The sequence below is a fragment of the Helianthus annuus genome, chromosome 9 (assembly GCF_002127325.2).
Source record: "Helianthus annuus cultivar XRQ/B chromosome 9, HanXRQr2.0-SUNRISE, whole genome shotgun sequence".
In the NCBI taxonomy this organism is placed as follows: Eukaryota; Viridiplantae; Streptophyta; class Magnoliopsida; order Asterales; family Asteraceae; genus Helianthus; species Helianthus annuus.
Genome location: NC_035441.2, coordinates 102,711,166 through 102,725,857, shown reverse-complemented (window position 1 = coordinate 102,725,857; position 14,692 = coordinate 102,711,166). Strand labels below are relative to the sequence as shown.

At 35.9% G+C, this 14,692-nt stretch overlaps 1 long non-coding RNA gene across 1 annotated transcript; it reads left to right on the top strand.

Moving 5' to 3' along the window:
* The first annotated feature begins 654 nt into the window (after nt 1–654).
* On the top strand, nt 655–1,726 carry LOC110874470. The gene is made up of 3 exons (XR_002555977.2): nt 655–876; nt 1,213–1,302; nt 1,492–1,726. It is a non-coding gene; the product is annotated as an uncharacterized LOC110874470 (long non-coding RNA).
* The last annotated feature ends 12,966 nt before the right edge of the window (nt 1,727–14,692 follow it).

Genomic DNA, 14,692 nt, shown 5'->3' with positions numbered 1-14,692 from the left:
AGGTTTGTTGAAGGATATTGCAGCAAAGATATAATTATATGCACAACAAAGGCCAATGATGGTTCTATACATAACTTATGTACAGTAGTTAACATATATATTATTATTCTTATGGTTTAATTGCCTTTGTTATCGCTTAAACTTAGGGGTGCAAACGGGCCGAGCCGAGTCCGAGCTTGATAGGTCTTGAGCTCGAGCTCGTTTAACTTTAGAATATCCTTTATGTATATTCATATTAATGGTGCCTGTTTCAACTCTTGTTGATGCTCCAACGCCACAAAACGTGAATCATGTAGACGTCTTGGTTACTTTTTAGCATGAAGTTAATGAGGAAAACATGCTTAATAGGGTACTTTTTTTTGAAAAATTGTTTGCCTTGAGTTAACCATAAGATCCACTCTGTTTGTTTATATGCACAGTCTTCACATAGTTAGTTTCTTTTAATGAATATTCAGTTTGGAATCTGTTACCTCTTTCTCTACAGTGTAAGGAACAAATAGAGAACGCAGAGGAAAAAAATGCATCCAAAGAAAACGATGAAAAGAAGAAAAAGGAAGCCAAAGAAGCAAAGTTAAAGGAACAAAAAGTGAAAGAGAAGTTGTAGGAAGTAAATCTGTTTATGACGCAGGGGCTCATGATCACTCATCTTTGGATGAGGTTAGATTGGTACTTTACATGAAGTCTTAATTTCTCACATCAAGTTTGGTTCTCTGTGATATTGAAACTGTTGATGTCTGTTTTTTTACTGCCCAATTTTTCTGATTTTTTCACCATGTTTCTTCAGATAGGATCTAAACAAAGCCCCTACTAATATTGAGGTTGTAGTGGTCCACAGATGATGACACGGATGCATCTATTGACAACATGGAAGAGGAGGTACTTGTTAAAATTCGTGTTATTCTCAGGTCTCTAATGATAATTTTTGTGTTATAAAATACTATTTATGCATATATTGACCATATGAAAGACGTTTGGACAATTGATCTGTAAATTTTTGTTGATATTGTAGTTAAGGTAATATGTTGGGTGTCTGAGCCAGTTATAAATGATTGCATATTATATGTTGGTTTTTTGTCTAATTGTTAGGTGTTCGGGTGATTTTCTTATACATGTTTTTCTTTTGAATCAAGAACAATGAGTTTCGTAAATTAAAGAACACTTAGATTTTTTTGAATCAATAATAATGCTTGTTTATATGATTTATTATGGCAGGGTAGATATCATGGATGGGAATGCGGCTACATGGTTCTCCAACATATGTCTGACTTTGTCAATTTGTATCAAAACCAGTTTCCCGAGGAAGTAAGTAAAATATACTTGTTTATCAGTTTATTACTTAACTATTTTTTTTAAAAAACTTAGAAGGTTCAGATGTATATAACATGTAAATATATACATAGCTTTAATGCCGATGTTATTACCGATTTTACTTTGCCTTTAAATTTAGTCTATAATATTTGTAATAACTCTTTCTATCTACTTTTATTTTAGTTGTGGCACGACACGAGAGAGGCTATGGATAATGAAATAGATGTTTTGTTGATGACGTTGATGCCGAAGTTTTTTAGCGAGTTAGGTATTTTGCTAGATTAGCGTATGTAGTTTATTTATACAATTTAACATAGTTTGTTATGCATTCACAAATGATTGTAGTTTGACGGGTTTATCTCCGAATTGGATGTCTACGGGTTTATTTTGGATTTGAATATGTATTGTTTTGGTTTGATTTGAAAATGTTCCATTGGTGTATGTGTATAAGCTTGATGTATTTCCTGGAAAACCTTTTATATGTTTTTTTACTGCAAATGTATTTCCAGTTTATGACGGTGTTCACCAAGTTTAAGCCGGCAGTTTATAAGACGGTGTTCACGAAGTTTAAGTCGGTGTTCAAACTTTGAACACCTAAGCCGGTGTTCAAACTTTGAACACCTAAGCCGGTGTTCAAACACTGAACACCGTCTAATAAGAGATGAATTTTAAGTCTGGGTTCAAACTGAACACCGTCTAAAAAGACATCATTTTAAACCAGTGTAGTCTAAGACGGTGTTGAAAACACCGTCTTAAAAGCGATTTCACCCGGTCTTAAGCTCTATTTTGTAGTAGTGCCAGCTTTATCTAAAGTGATAAAATCATACTCCATCATGGATCTAGTTATAAGAGTTTGTTTAGATGATTTCCAAGCTATAGTCACTCCTCCAAGTAGGGCTCTAAATAAACCGAATTAACACGAACAATACCTTGTTTGTGTTCGTTCATTAAGGAAGGAACACGTTCATGAATGATTCACGAGCACTTACTAAGCGAGATTACATTTTCGGGTTCATTCATTAACGAAAAGAACATGTTCATGAACGTCTACCAAACGTTGACAAAAATAAACAAATGTTCATGAACATAAATGAATAGAAACGAACATTATATATTCCTTTAAAAATACAATATGCATTATTCTGACGAATCCGCCAAAAATAATTAAATAAGTAATATAATAACACAAAATGAAATTGAAATGATCAAATGAGAGATGTTGGCGGAGGCTTATAGCATGATTATGGTTTCAAATTTTAAAAACAAAAGCTGATAGGATAAAAATATAACATGAAAAACCTTTAAATAAATGAACACAAATGAACAAAGATGAGAGGACATGAATGAACACATTACTTAACGTTCATGAACATAAATGGACAAATGCAACCTCTATTCATCTTCGTTTGTTTAACTTGTGGAACAAAATTTTGTGTTCGTGTTTGTTCAGTTATTATGCAAATGAACATAAATGAACTTCACACCAAACGATTCACGAAATGTTCGCTGAACATTTGGTTCATTTACAACACTACCTGTAAGGGTAAACACACAACCACTTGTAGATTTGGAATCTTTCATATCATATATCCACTTGGTGTTACTATATTCTTCCACACCAGCTTGAACTTGGCCATATTACTGTCCACAATTCCTCGTCTATCTCAGATACCTTAGTAATCTTGACATACTCTTCCATTGCTCAGAGTTGGGATTACTAGTATATCTACTTAGCCTCCTCACAGCATACGCTACGTCTACCCGAATGCATGTCATAAGATACAAAAGACTACCAATGATCCTTCAATACTCTAATTCGGCAACAACCTCACCTCTATTTTTCGTCAGAGGGAGGGTAATATCAATCTGAGTTTGAGCCTCGCTCGTGTCCTCCGGATTGAACTTCTCAGGGATCTTGTCCACATAAAATTGACTTACCACCAAACCAGTTTGGGATCTAATGATCTTTACTCTAAGAAGGCTAGACACATGTCTTTCATATTAAATCTCGCTTTCAACATGTCTTTAGTAGATCTAATTATCTTATCATCACTCTCAAAGATAAGTATATCATCTACATAAAGGCATATCTTGATTTTTACAGAGCTTATACAAGAGACGACGGACAAGATTTTACAGATTTGAGACAACCTGCTAAACGCCAGAAGCCGACAAAAGAGTTATGCTGATAAGCGTCGCAAACCTTTGGAATTCAACGTTGGTTACTTTGTACTTCTCAAGGTATCCCCTTGGAAGGGTGTAATTCGATTTGGTAAGAAAGGAAAACTCGCTCCTCACTATGTAGGTCCTTTCAAGATCCTAGAAAGGATTGGCAAGTTAGCATATCGACTGGACCTACCTCAAGAACTTAACAACGTTCATCCTACCTTTCATGTCTCCGACTTAAAGAAATGTCTAGCTGAAGAAGGACTTCAAGTCCCACTCGAAGATCTTCAAATCAACGAGACTTTGCACTTCGTGGAGAAACCTGTCGAGATCATGGATCGAGGAGTCAAGAAATTAAGGCGCAGTTGAATTCCTATCGTTAAGGTTCGATGGGAAGGAAAACGCGCCGCCGAGTTTACTTGGGAACTCGAAAGTGAAATGAAGACTAAGTATCCGCATCTGTTCGTTGCATCTTCCTAAATTTCGGGAAGAAATTTCCTAAAGGAGGGGAGAAACTAACCCCTTGTTTTTGTAACTTTCCGTAATTAGAAAGGTTGACGTATATTTCTATTTTTAAAATTTTCTAAAGGAGGGGAGACTGTAAAGCCTCGACTATAACGCCTTGTCAACTAAAATTTAAATCATTCAGTAATTTTAAATACTTATTATAAACCATAAGCTAATTAACATAAGAAAATATGAAAGGTTAGGGACTTGAATGGCCAAAAACATGAAAGGTTTTAAGATGGCCTTGTGACCAATCGCAATTCACAGCCCAAAACATGGCTGGATCAACTTATTTGGTCCATTTTTTTTTGGCTCAAATCTCCCACCTACTTGCATTTAATTCTCATTTAAACACTAACGCTAACCCACCCCCCTATATAAACAACATTTCCCTCACTCTATTCCACTTTCCAACTCCACAAAACACTCTCAATATCAAATACACTCTAAATCTCCCAAAAATATCCAGCTTTGAGTAGAAAGTTTAGGGGATTCAAAGTGAGTTCTAGCTCACTTCCTCAACTATTTTCTTCTTGTTTCTTCTTTTATTTCACTTGGATAATCTCTAGGAAGATTTTCACAAAATTACCATGGTAATCTAAGGTGAAACCTCACCATATTTGAGGTCCAAAGTGTGATTAATTTTCTGATTTTTTATGTTCATGTAAACTCCATTTTTACATATTTTCTTCACCATTTCCTCTTCTACAAAGCTTGGAATACCTATTGGAGTGTTTCAACAAGATTACCAAGGTAATCTAAGGTGGAACATCACCATTTTTAGGTCAAAACTTTCTGTTTTGAAGAAACTTGGTTAAACTTTTATAAAACGTAACTTTTTTTTTGCTTGAATCTTGTACCTAGCAACCTCCTAAACCCATCAATGGTTGTGGGACTTGTTGGGGATGATTCATACGAGTTTAGAGGTACAAACAACCTCTAAGCTTTTTGATTTGTTAGGGTTCAATACAAACCACAAGTGTTGAAATCACATAAGTTTGCCATAATTCATATCGTGAGACTTATGTTAGATGCAAGTGTGAACATTGGATGCTTTGGCATTCCTAACTTGATTCCACACATCACTTGATGTTTTTAGTTAATATTCCAAGTAGCTTTCTAGTATCAAAGTAACATAACCCGTCTAGCCTCCGACACTTAGTTAACTCTTTCCATGTCGTGGTGGTTCACCTGGGTTAAGATTACCTGGCTACTTGACTTGTATTAGTTAGTTTCTTTTAATTCTTGTTATTCATGACCCCCCCCCCCCAAATCATCCTTGTGATGGTTTTGTGTAGTGGTGAATCATACAATAAGGTTAAATCCTCCATGCTTGACTTACATGATACTACATGACATTCTATGATGGAATTAGTTTTGGATATTATTATAACTATATAAGTGTGTGTATATATATATATAATTGGTCAAGTTTGTGATGATAATCGGATAGTAATTATTCATCATGAACTAGGGCTAACTTATCTACGATTATAAGTCACTTGTTATTGATTCTAATGGGCAAACTAGGACCCACGAAATCACATATAACTTAGTGTCATAAACAAGTACTTAGAACTAGATAATACTTTTGCGAATACATACTTTTGTACTTTAAATTCCAAATCCGAATCTTCCATCTTAAATCCTTTACTTACACACCTTCGTTTACCCTTGTAGGGTGACTTTGGTTTTCCATCCTCTAACTTACAACTCTTCATGGGATTCCAAAGGAAGCTTTGCAAAACCGTGAGTACACTTGACCCATTTTACGTTTTAACGCACTTTTGGGTGTAACATGTTTTACTTATCAAATACACAATCCATACAAACTTATTCATTCACTCAATCCGCTATACATACTATTTGTTATGCTAGAATACATACATGCACTCTATGTGTCATTAACTTAGCTAGACCACCTTAACAAATATAGTGCTATAGGGGTAACACGCCGCCTGTTGGGGTATTGTTAAGTTATTTGTTATATATTACGGTCTCGTTCACTTTGGTGGCGAGGGATGCACATTATTCTTGTGGACACTCGGGTTTGACCTTTATTATGCATCCTAGTTCAACCTTGTATAAGAATTGCCATGTTGGATTTGAGAAATTCTTTTATACTTATGCTATGTGTCTAAAACTTGTGTACTCGCCAATGCTTTTGTGTTTAACTATACTTTTAAACATGTTACAAGTTTATGATGATGATTATGATGAAATCTAGTAGGGACGACACTAGAAACTCATAATGAAATACTAGAATTGTTATATTTACTTTGTTGAACTTTGTGATTTTGTCTTTCAATGTTGTACTTTGATTCTCATGTTGTATTTGACAATTTATCTTATGAAATGAAATCGGTTTTGAATTAATTATTGACAAACATAGTGTTATGTGTGATGAACAATCTATTTCGTCTTATTCCGATGTTTCCGCCATCGGTTGGGGTGTGACATGATATGCCATTATACATTACATTTTGAGCTATGCCAATAACCGATTGGCAATCCCAGTGTACGCAAATAGCCATCACAAGCTTCGGCCAACTTGGAACAGGTTCCCAGAATTGTCGTAACCACCCCATCTCTTGTCCAGCTTTATCTAAAGCGATAAAATCATACTCCATCTTGGATCTAGCTATAAGAGTTTGTTTAGATGATTTCCAAGCTATAGTCACTCCTCCACGTAGGGTTCTAAACGAACCAAATAAACACGAAAAATACCTTGTTTGTGTCCGTTCATTAAGGAACGAACACGTTCATGAATGATTCACGAACGCTTACTAAACGGGATTACTTTTTCGTGTTCATTCATTAACGAAAAGAACATGTTCATGAACGTCTACCAAATTTTCACAAACGCAAACAAATGTTCATGAACATAAATGAACAGAACGAACGTTATATATTCCTTTAAAAATACAATATGCATTTTTCATCAGAAACCTTCTGACGAATCCACCAAAAATAATTAAATTAGTAATATAATAACACAAAATGAAATTGAAATGATCAAATGAGGGATGTTTGCAGAGGCTTATAACATGACTATGGTTTCAAATTTTAAAAACAAAAACTGATAAGATAAAAATATAACATGAAAAACCTTTAAATAAATGAACACAAATGAACATAGATGAGAGGACATGAATGAACACATTACCGAACTTTCATGAACATTAATGGACAAATGCAACCTCTATTAATCTTCGTTTATTTAACTCATGGATCAAAATTTTGTGTTTGTGCTTGTTCAATTATTATGCAAATGAGCATAAATAAACTTCACACAAAACGATTCACGAAATGTTCGCTGAACATTTGGTTCATTTACAACACTACCTCTAAGGGTAAAACACACAACCACTTGTAGATTTAGAATCTTTCATATCGGATATCCACTTGGTGTCACTATATTCTTCCACACCAGCTTGATCGTGGCCATATTACAGTCCATAATTCCTCGTTTATCTCAGATACCTTAGTAATCTTGACATACTCTTCCATTGCTCAGAGCTGGGATTACTAGTATATCAACTTAGCCTCCTCACAGCATACGCTACGTCTACCCGAGTACATGTCATAAGATACATAAGACTGCCAATGATCCTTGAATACTCTAATTGGGCAACAACCTCACCCCTATTTTTCGTCAGACGGAGGGTAGTATCAATTGGAATTTGAGCCTCGATCGTGTCCTCCATATTGAACTTCTCAAGGATCTTGTCCACATAAAGAGATTGACTTACCACCAAACCAGTTTGGGCTCTAATGATCTTTACTCTAAGAAGGCTAGACACATGTCTTTCATATCAAATCTAGCTTTCAACATGTCTTTAGTAGATCTAATTATCTTATCATCACTCTCAAAGATAAGTATATCATCTACATAAAGGCATACACAAAACCTCTAGATGTGTCTTCACATATAGACACACTTGTCACATTCATTAATTTTGAAACCACGGTTAAGCATAACTTGGTTAAACTTTTGATGCCTTTGTTTTGGAGCTTGCTTTAAGTTGTACAATGATTTAACAAGTTTACACACCTTGCCCTTTTGGTCGTGGCGGAGAAACCCTCAAGTTGCTCCATGTAAATCTCTTCATCTAATTCCTGATTTAGAAATACAGTCTTTACATCCATTTGATGTATTTCAAAATATCTCAGAGCTGCAATCACAAGCACCAATCGGATTGAGGTTATTCGTGTCATAGACGAGTTTGTGTCAAAGTAATCAAGACTTTCCTTTTGTCTAAAACCTTTGATGACTAACCTTGCCTTGTACTTATCAACAGAGCTATCAACTTTCACCTTCCTTTTCAATATCGATAGATATCCAAGTGGTTTACATCTCAGTGGAAGATCTACTAGCTCCCATATATGAATCTACGAGATAGAATCAATTTCACTCTTAGATGGCTTCTTACCATTGAGCTCCATCTTAAAAGGTGACCGCTTCTTAGTAGGTTTGAGGTTCACTCTCAACCATATATGTAAAAAAGCCAGGCACAAAGGATTTCTCAATCATTTGCCTTTTGCTTCTTCTTGGATCAACCTCTTCGGCCTTTGACTATTCTTGAATTTCCTCTTGAACAATCTTATCAACTGTTGTTGATGAACTCGAATGAGTTTGTTGTAATATTTAATATCCATCTTCAAAATAAGTTACATTTCCCAGCCTTGTCTCTATGATGTTCTACTTGTCCACATACAAGAAAGCAATGTGAACTAACATTATGTGCTTATCCCATGAATATGCGAGAAACAATTTCTGCCCATATTCTAAGAGCCTTAGGAGGTGTAACCATCATGTTGGCTAGGCACCCCCACACTTTGAAGTATTTATAAGATTCTTTTCTTACCCACAACAAATCATGAGGTGTTACATCTCTTTTAAAGGGGTCTTATTTAAAAGATAATAAGCTGAGAGAATGCCCCCCCCCCCCCCCCGACATGTCCAAGCTTACCCCATAACTTGTCAACATGGTATTCGTCATTTCTTTTAACGTGTCATTCTTTCCTTCTGCAATGCCATTTGTTTGTGGCATATAAGGAGGGGTACACTAATATATTATGCTACTTTGTGTGCATATATTTGCAGATGGTGAAACATATTCACCACATCAATCACTTCTTACACGTTTGATTTTCTTGTTCAGTTGATTCTCAGCTTTAGCTTTATACAAGAAAAATTCGTCAATTGCTTCATCCTTACTCTTAAGTAAGTAAACACAACAATATTTTATACTATCATCAACGAAAGTGATGAAGTACTTGTTGCCACCTCTAGTGAGAATCACCTTTAAATCACACAAGTAAGTGTATTGAAGTAAGATTAACCTGACCAAGACGACCATGCCAAACATAAGAAGACTCAACAAAGTAAGCCGAAGTAGTGACATTCTCATTCATTTTTTAAGTGGTTACATTGAGTTTAAATATATAATTTTGCACATAACCCTTCCCGACATGGATACAATGTAACGCTTTGCATTTTGTACTTTCCTTATTTAGAAACTGTAATCGTATTTCTATTTTTGGAAACTTGTACTTGTATCGTATTCGTATTTTTTCCAACATTTGTAATCCGAGGCTTTGATCATAATAAAATTCGGTTATTTTATACTTAAACATATTACATACTTGTGTTATACGTGCAAACTTGAGTAAATGCTCTTACGCGAAAGCCTATACTTGGAATACTTGAAACATCAGTTATATGCACTTTATACTTATACACTATACTATTATGCTTGAAATACTTAAAATCGGCTAAAATACGCGAAACTAGCCTAACCAAACCCCCTCATGCGAATGAAAACCCTCTGCACGGATTTACCCTTCTTGCAAATGAACTCCCTCTCGCACGAATAAACAACCATTCATGCGAACTGCATTACCCATTCGTGCGAAATAGCTTCACTCGCACGAACCATCTATTCGCACCAGACTCCCATCCGCCTTAAAAATACAAGACTACTTCCACTCCTCTCCACTTTCCAGCCACTACAAACTCTCTCAAGCTCCCCGCACTTTCACACTTTGGACAGTAAATCACAACAGTTTTTAAGTGAGTTTTAGCCCACTTCCTTGCATATTTCTTACTCATTTCTTCTATCTTCTTCTATTTTTTTTTTCCAAATTTCTTGTTTGGCAAACCTCTTGGATGGATTTCATAAGCTTGCCTTGGCAGCTAAAGTGAAACCTCACTACAATGGAGGCCCAAACGAAGATTTAGAATTCTTATTTCATTCATGTTACAATTCTATTTTATTAAAGTAATGGACAGAACGTTTTTAATTCGAAACTTGGTAGAATCTTGTACTAACCAAGCTCACAACTCAGTTCATAGTTGTGGGTTTGTGTTAAGGATAATTTTCATCAAGAATCAGGACTCATTCGCATGAAAGGGAGCCCCATTCATGCGGACTGACTCCCATTTGCCCAAATGGTGAATCTTTCGCACGAAAGACCCTCCATTCGCACGAAATACTTTCTTTTTTAAAACTTTTGATTTAAGTTCATACATGTTCAAAGTGTTGAAGTCAACTCAGATTCACCATCTTCCATATGGATGAGTCTCTGTTTTGACAGAAGTGTGAACCGTGGGAGCCGTGGCTTACCGAACTTGTTCCACTACCTCACTTATGAACTTGTGAAAGAATACCCAAGCAGTTTCCTAGAAACAAAGTAAGTTAACCCTGCCTTGCCTCCAACACTTGCCATGTTGGGAATGACACGCCCGAGTTATCCTTATTTGACTGCTTGGATTATTCGTTAGTTAGTTCTATTATACTTATTCATGACCAACCGGGTTTATCGCCTATGTTGATAAACTTTGAGCTTTGTTGAATCATACAATGATGTGTTCATACCTCCATGCTTGACTTCAATGAAATCCCTGACCATACTGGACTGATTATACTATATTATATAAAATATATAAAACACATTTAACCGAATTCATGACGATAACCAGTTAATGGTTAAATGTTTAAAAGGACCTCCGGTTCGCACGGACTGGCCCATTCGCACAAAGAGGACCTTCTGTTCGCACGAATTGGTCCCCTTCGCAAAAAAGGACCTTCTGTTCGCACGAACTGGCCCCCTTCGCATGAAAGGACCTTCTGTTCGCACGAAGGAGCTTTCTGTCCGCACGAACAGTGTTATGAACTTAGGTTATTTCATCTCCATTCTAAATTTCTCATTTTGATTCTGATGGGCAAGTTAGGACCCCTGAAATCACAAAAACTCAGTTTCAAAACGAGTACTAAGACAAGATGTATTTTCGTATATACATACTTTCCGTACTTTAATTCCAATTCGAATCCTTCGTCAAAATCCAAATAACTCACACACCTTTGTTTACCCAATGTAGGGTAACCTTGGTGTTCCAACCCTCGTAATCGTCAACTCGCGGATTAAAAAGGAAAGCTTTGCAAAACCGCGAGTATACTCAACACACTTTTCACTTTTTACACTTTCGGGTGCAACACGTTCGTGCTATTAAACTCACACATAGACGTATATATTTTATGCAATCACAAACAAACATTCCTACATACATGCTTATATGTTTTACGTGAACACATACATGCTAGACTATTCTTATGCATATACTTGTCATTAACTTCGTACAAGCCTCCCTTAACATGTATAGCGCTATAGGAGTAACACACCGCCCGTATTCTTGAGGTCATGTTAAGTTAAACAAAACGGTATATTAATTGCTATGCTTAGATTACGCTAGCGGGAATCTTTGGTTTGACTTGTATAGTTACATGCTAGTACAAGCCTCCCTTAACATGTATAGCGCTATAGAACGTTTTGTTTTCTTCTAAAAGTACCCCCACACTTCTTCCTGCGGATCCTTTTTTATTAAAAAAACATTTACCAAAACTAATTGTGTTCTATCCCTAATTATGCATTATGGTCAACAACCGAAAGAAAGTCAATTAAACCACATAGAGTACATTTTCATGTAAGCACAATCAAAATTCTAGATTTTGTTTCAAGAATTGAATTTGTAAATATTCTGGTGTGAACTTAATAATTCACATATGTACATATGTAGTAGACCTGGCAAATGGGTCGGGTCGGGTCATGAGTCAAAACGGATTCTGGTCAAAACGGGTCAATTATAAAAAAGGGTTCTTTTGGTTCGGGTCGAAACAGGTCCGAGTTAGAACGGGTCCGGGTCAGAACGGGTTTCGGGTCGGGTTAGTTTTTTTAAGAATATAACTTTGGTGATTATACTTGACACGTTAACTATTATTAAAAAAAAACTAAAACTTTTTAACAAAAAGTGAGTCGAGCCGACCCCATCTGTTGGAACTTGTACTAAAAAAATTACTCCGTTTGACCCATGTTTCCGTTCATCCACCCGAGTACATGTGTGTGTCCAGACTGCACCAGCAAACCGGCATTTCAGCAGAACATGTGCAGCAGATTCATCCTCCGCTTCACATATCTTGCATACTAATGAAGACGGACCCCCCTCCACACAAATATGTTGCCTTTTATCCAACAAAACCAAAGGACCCTACCAGCAAGATACTCTCTTGCTGGGAGAGTAGTACATAAAAGAATTCAGTCACATATTACATTTGTTCCACCAATAATCCAACCCAATAAAGTTATATTCTCAATTTTTGGTCTGCTCCTTAACCACAGATATGTAGTTTCTTTTATGTCTTGAAGCATCCTCCCTGTTGTGCAGTTTCCACCTCAAAATACTTTATCATTTCTTTCCATCCATAGCCTCGCCATAATAACACAAGACAATGCCTTTCTTCTTATCTTAGGTGCTAGTACATCCCATATTTTCGCCATTAACTGATAAGCATGAGTTCATCATGGGGAGATCTAACCACACACTAACCTCAGAACACAATGCGTTTATAAAAAAAACATAGAAATGAATTTATCTTTGTAATCTAAGAATGCAAATCTTGTCACCATTGAAAATCAGATTACGTGAGCAGATTAGAAAGGAAAAAAAAAACAATCAGCCATTTAAATCATATATTGTTTAAAACCCAAGTTAGTAACTGAAATAAATAAAATGCACCCAGAGTAAGAGTTTTAACTTCAACTAATAACTGATATCAATGTGCTTAAAACTTAAAACTTATAAAAACACAAACAAATTTGACATCAATCGCTGATGATGATGTTCACTGAACCCGTGGTGATACCTAAAGAACCCTAAAAGAACCGTTCCAATAAAATTCTCAACCCATTTCGACTCGCAGATACCTTTTTTGTTTTTTTAATTAACCCATTTCAACCCTTTGACTTAAATTACTTTACCCAAACCCACCCATAGTATCTTATAAATAACCCAAAATGACCCCTATCAAAGACTTTGGGTCATAATCCCCCCCCCCCCCTAATATGTAGTAACTAATAATAAACATGCTTTTTAAAAGATAATTACTCATCGTTAGTCTTTTAAGGCTAAAAAAGCAAGTTGCCAATCAAGATGTCAGAAGAACTAACCTTTCGGGTTCTGACCGCAACACCATCTTATCTTGTCTGATATTACCAAATTTCTTGAATACTTCCTCGATATCAGACGCAGTTGCAATAGATGGCACATTTTTCACATAAACAGACTTCAACACAACTATAGAAGTCAATATACACAACTAATAAGAATATCGACTTTAAAACACATTAAACACCCCGTTAAAGAGAAGATAAAGTTAATGTTGCAGTGCCTCCGTTAATTTGCAGCGCGCTGTTGCGCTTGCGCATGTGACTCAGACACATGGTTTAACTCTGAAACGGATGTACTCTTCTTGAATAACTGTTCTCTAGGCGCCGATGGTACCGAATGCCCTTTGGCTACTTGCAGCTTCCAGAAACAAAAACAGTGAAAAGTCGGTTAATGAATAACCACACATGGAAAAACGTAAGATGTATTAATTATAGCTTGCGAAAATGAAATGCATACGACGGAAGCATAAGTATGCTTTTGGGGCTCTTCAACAACTTCCTCGACAGGAGTCATATGTTTTGAACTGAACCATTTGTCTGCACAGCGTAACCGTCTTCGAGAATACTTTCAGCCACAGGGGCTTGCAACTGTTGCTCTTGAAAACCGTAATTGTTCGTGGTACCGTTTTCTGCAACTGCAACAGGTTGCACAAAATCCCTTGCATGGATATCACTGCCCAGCATGTAGCTTGATGCTGAATAAATTATATTAATTCATAAGTTGTATAAAATAGTTTCCCTAAAAGAAGATGCACAGTTAATGGTGTATGGTAACGCAACACAATAAGCCACAATACCTTGTTTTCGAATCGAATTGAAGCATTCATTTTGGATACCAAATCGTTCTGCGTCATAAACGCAACAAGATAATGATAATTTAAACTAAAATTTGCTTAAAAAACACAGATGTATATAACACAATTAGATTTAAACTATAAAATCTTATGTTAATTTCTCTTTTAATATTATAATTATGGCATAAAATATATACCCCATTTAATTTATGATATAAAATATATTGTAAAATATATAATATAATAAAAATGTGTTAAATGGGTCAGCACGACCGGGTTGACCCTAACCCAACACGTTAACCTAAACGGGTTTGCGAGTTTAACCAAAAATTGATCCAAACTCATTTAGACTAAACCTAAACCAGCGAATTTCGTGTTAGGTTCGTGTCAGAAATTCACAACCCTAGAAC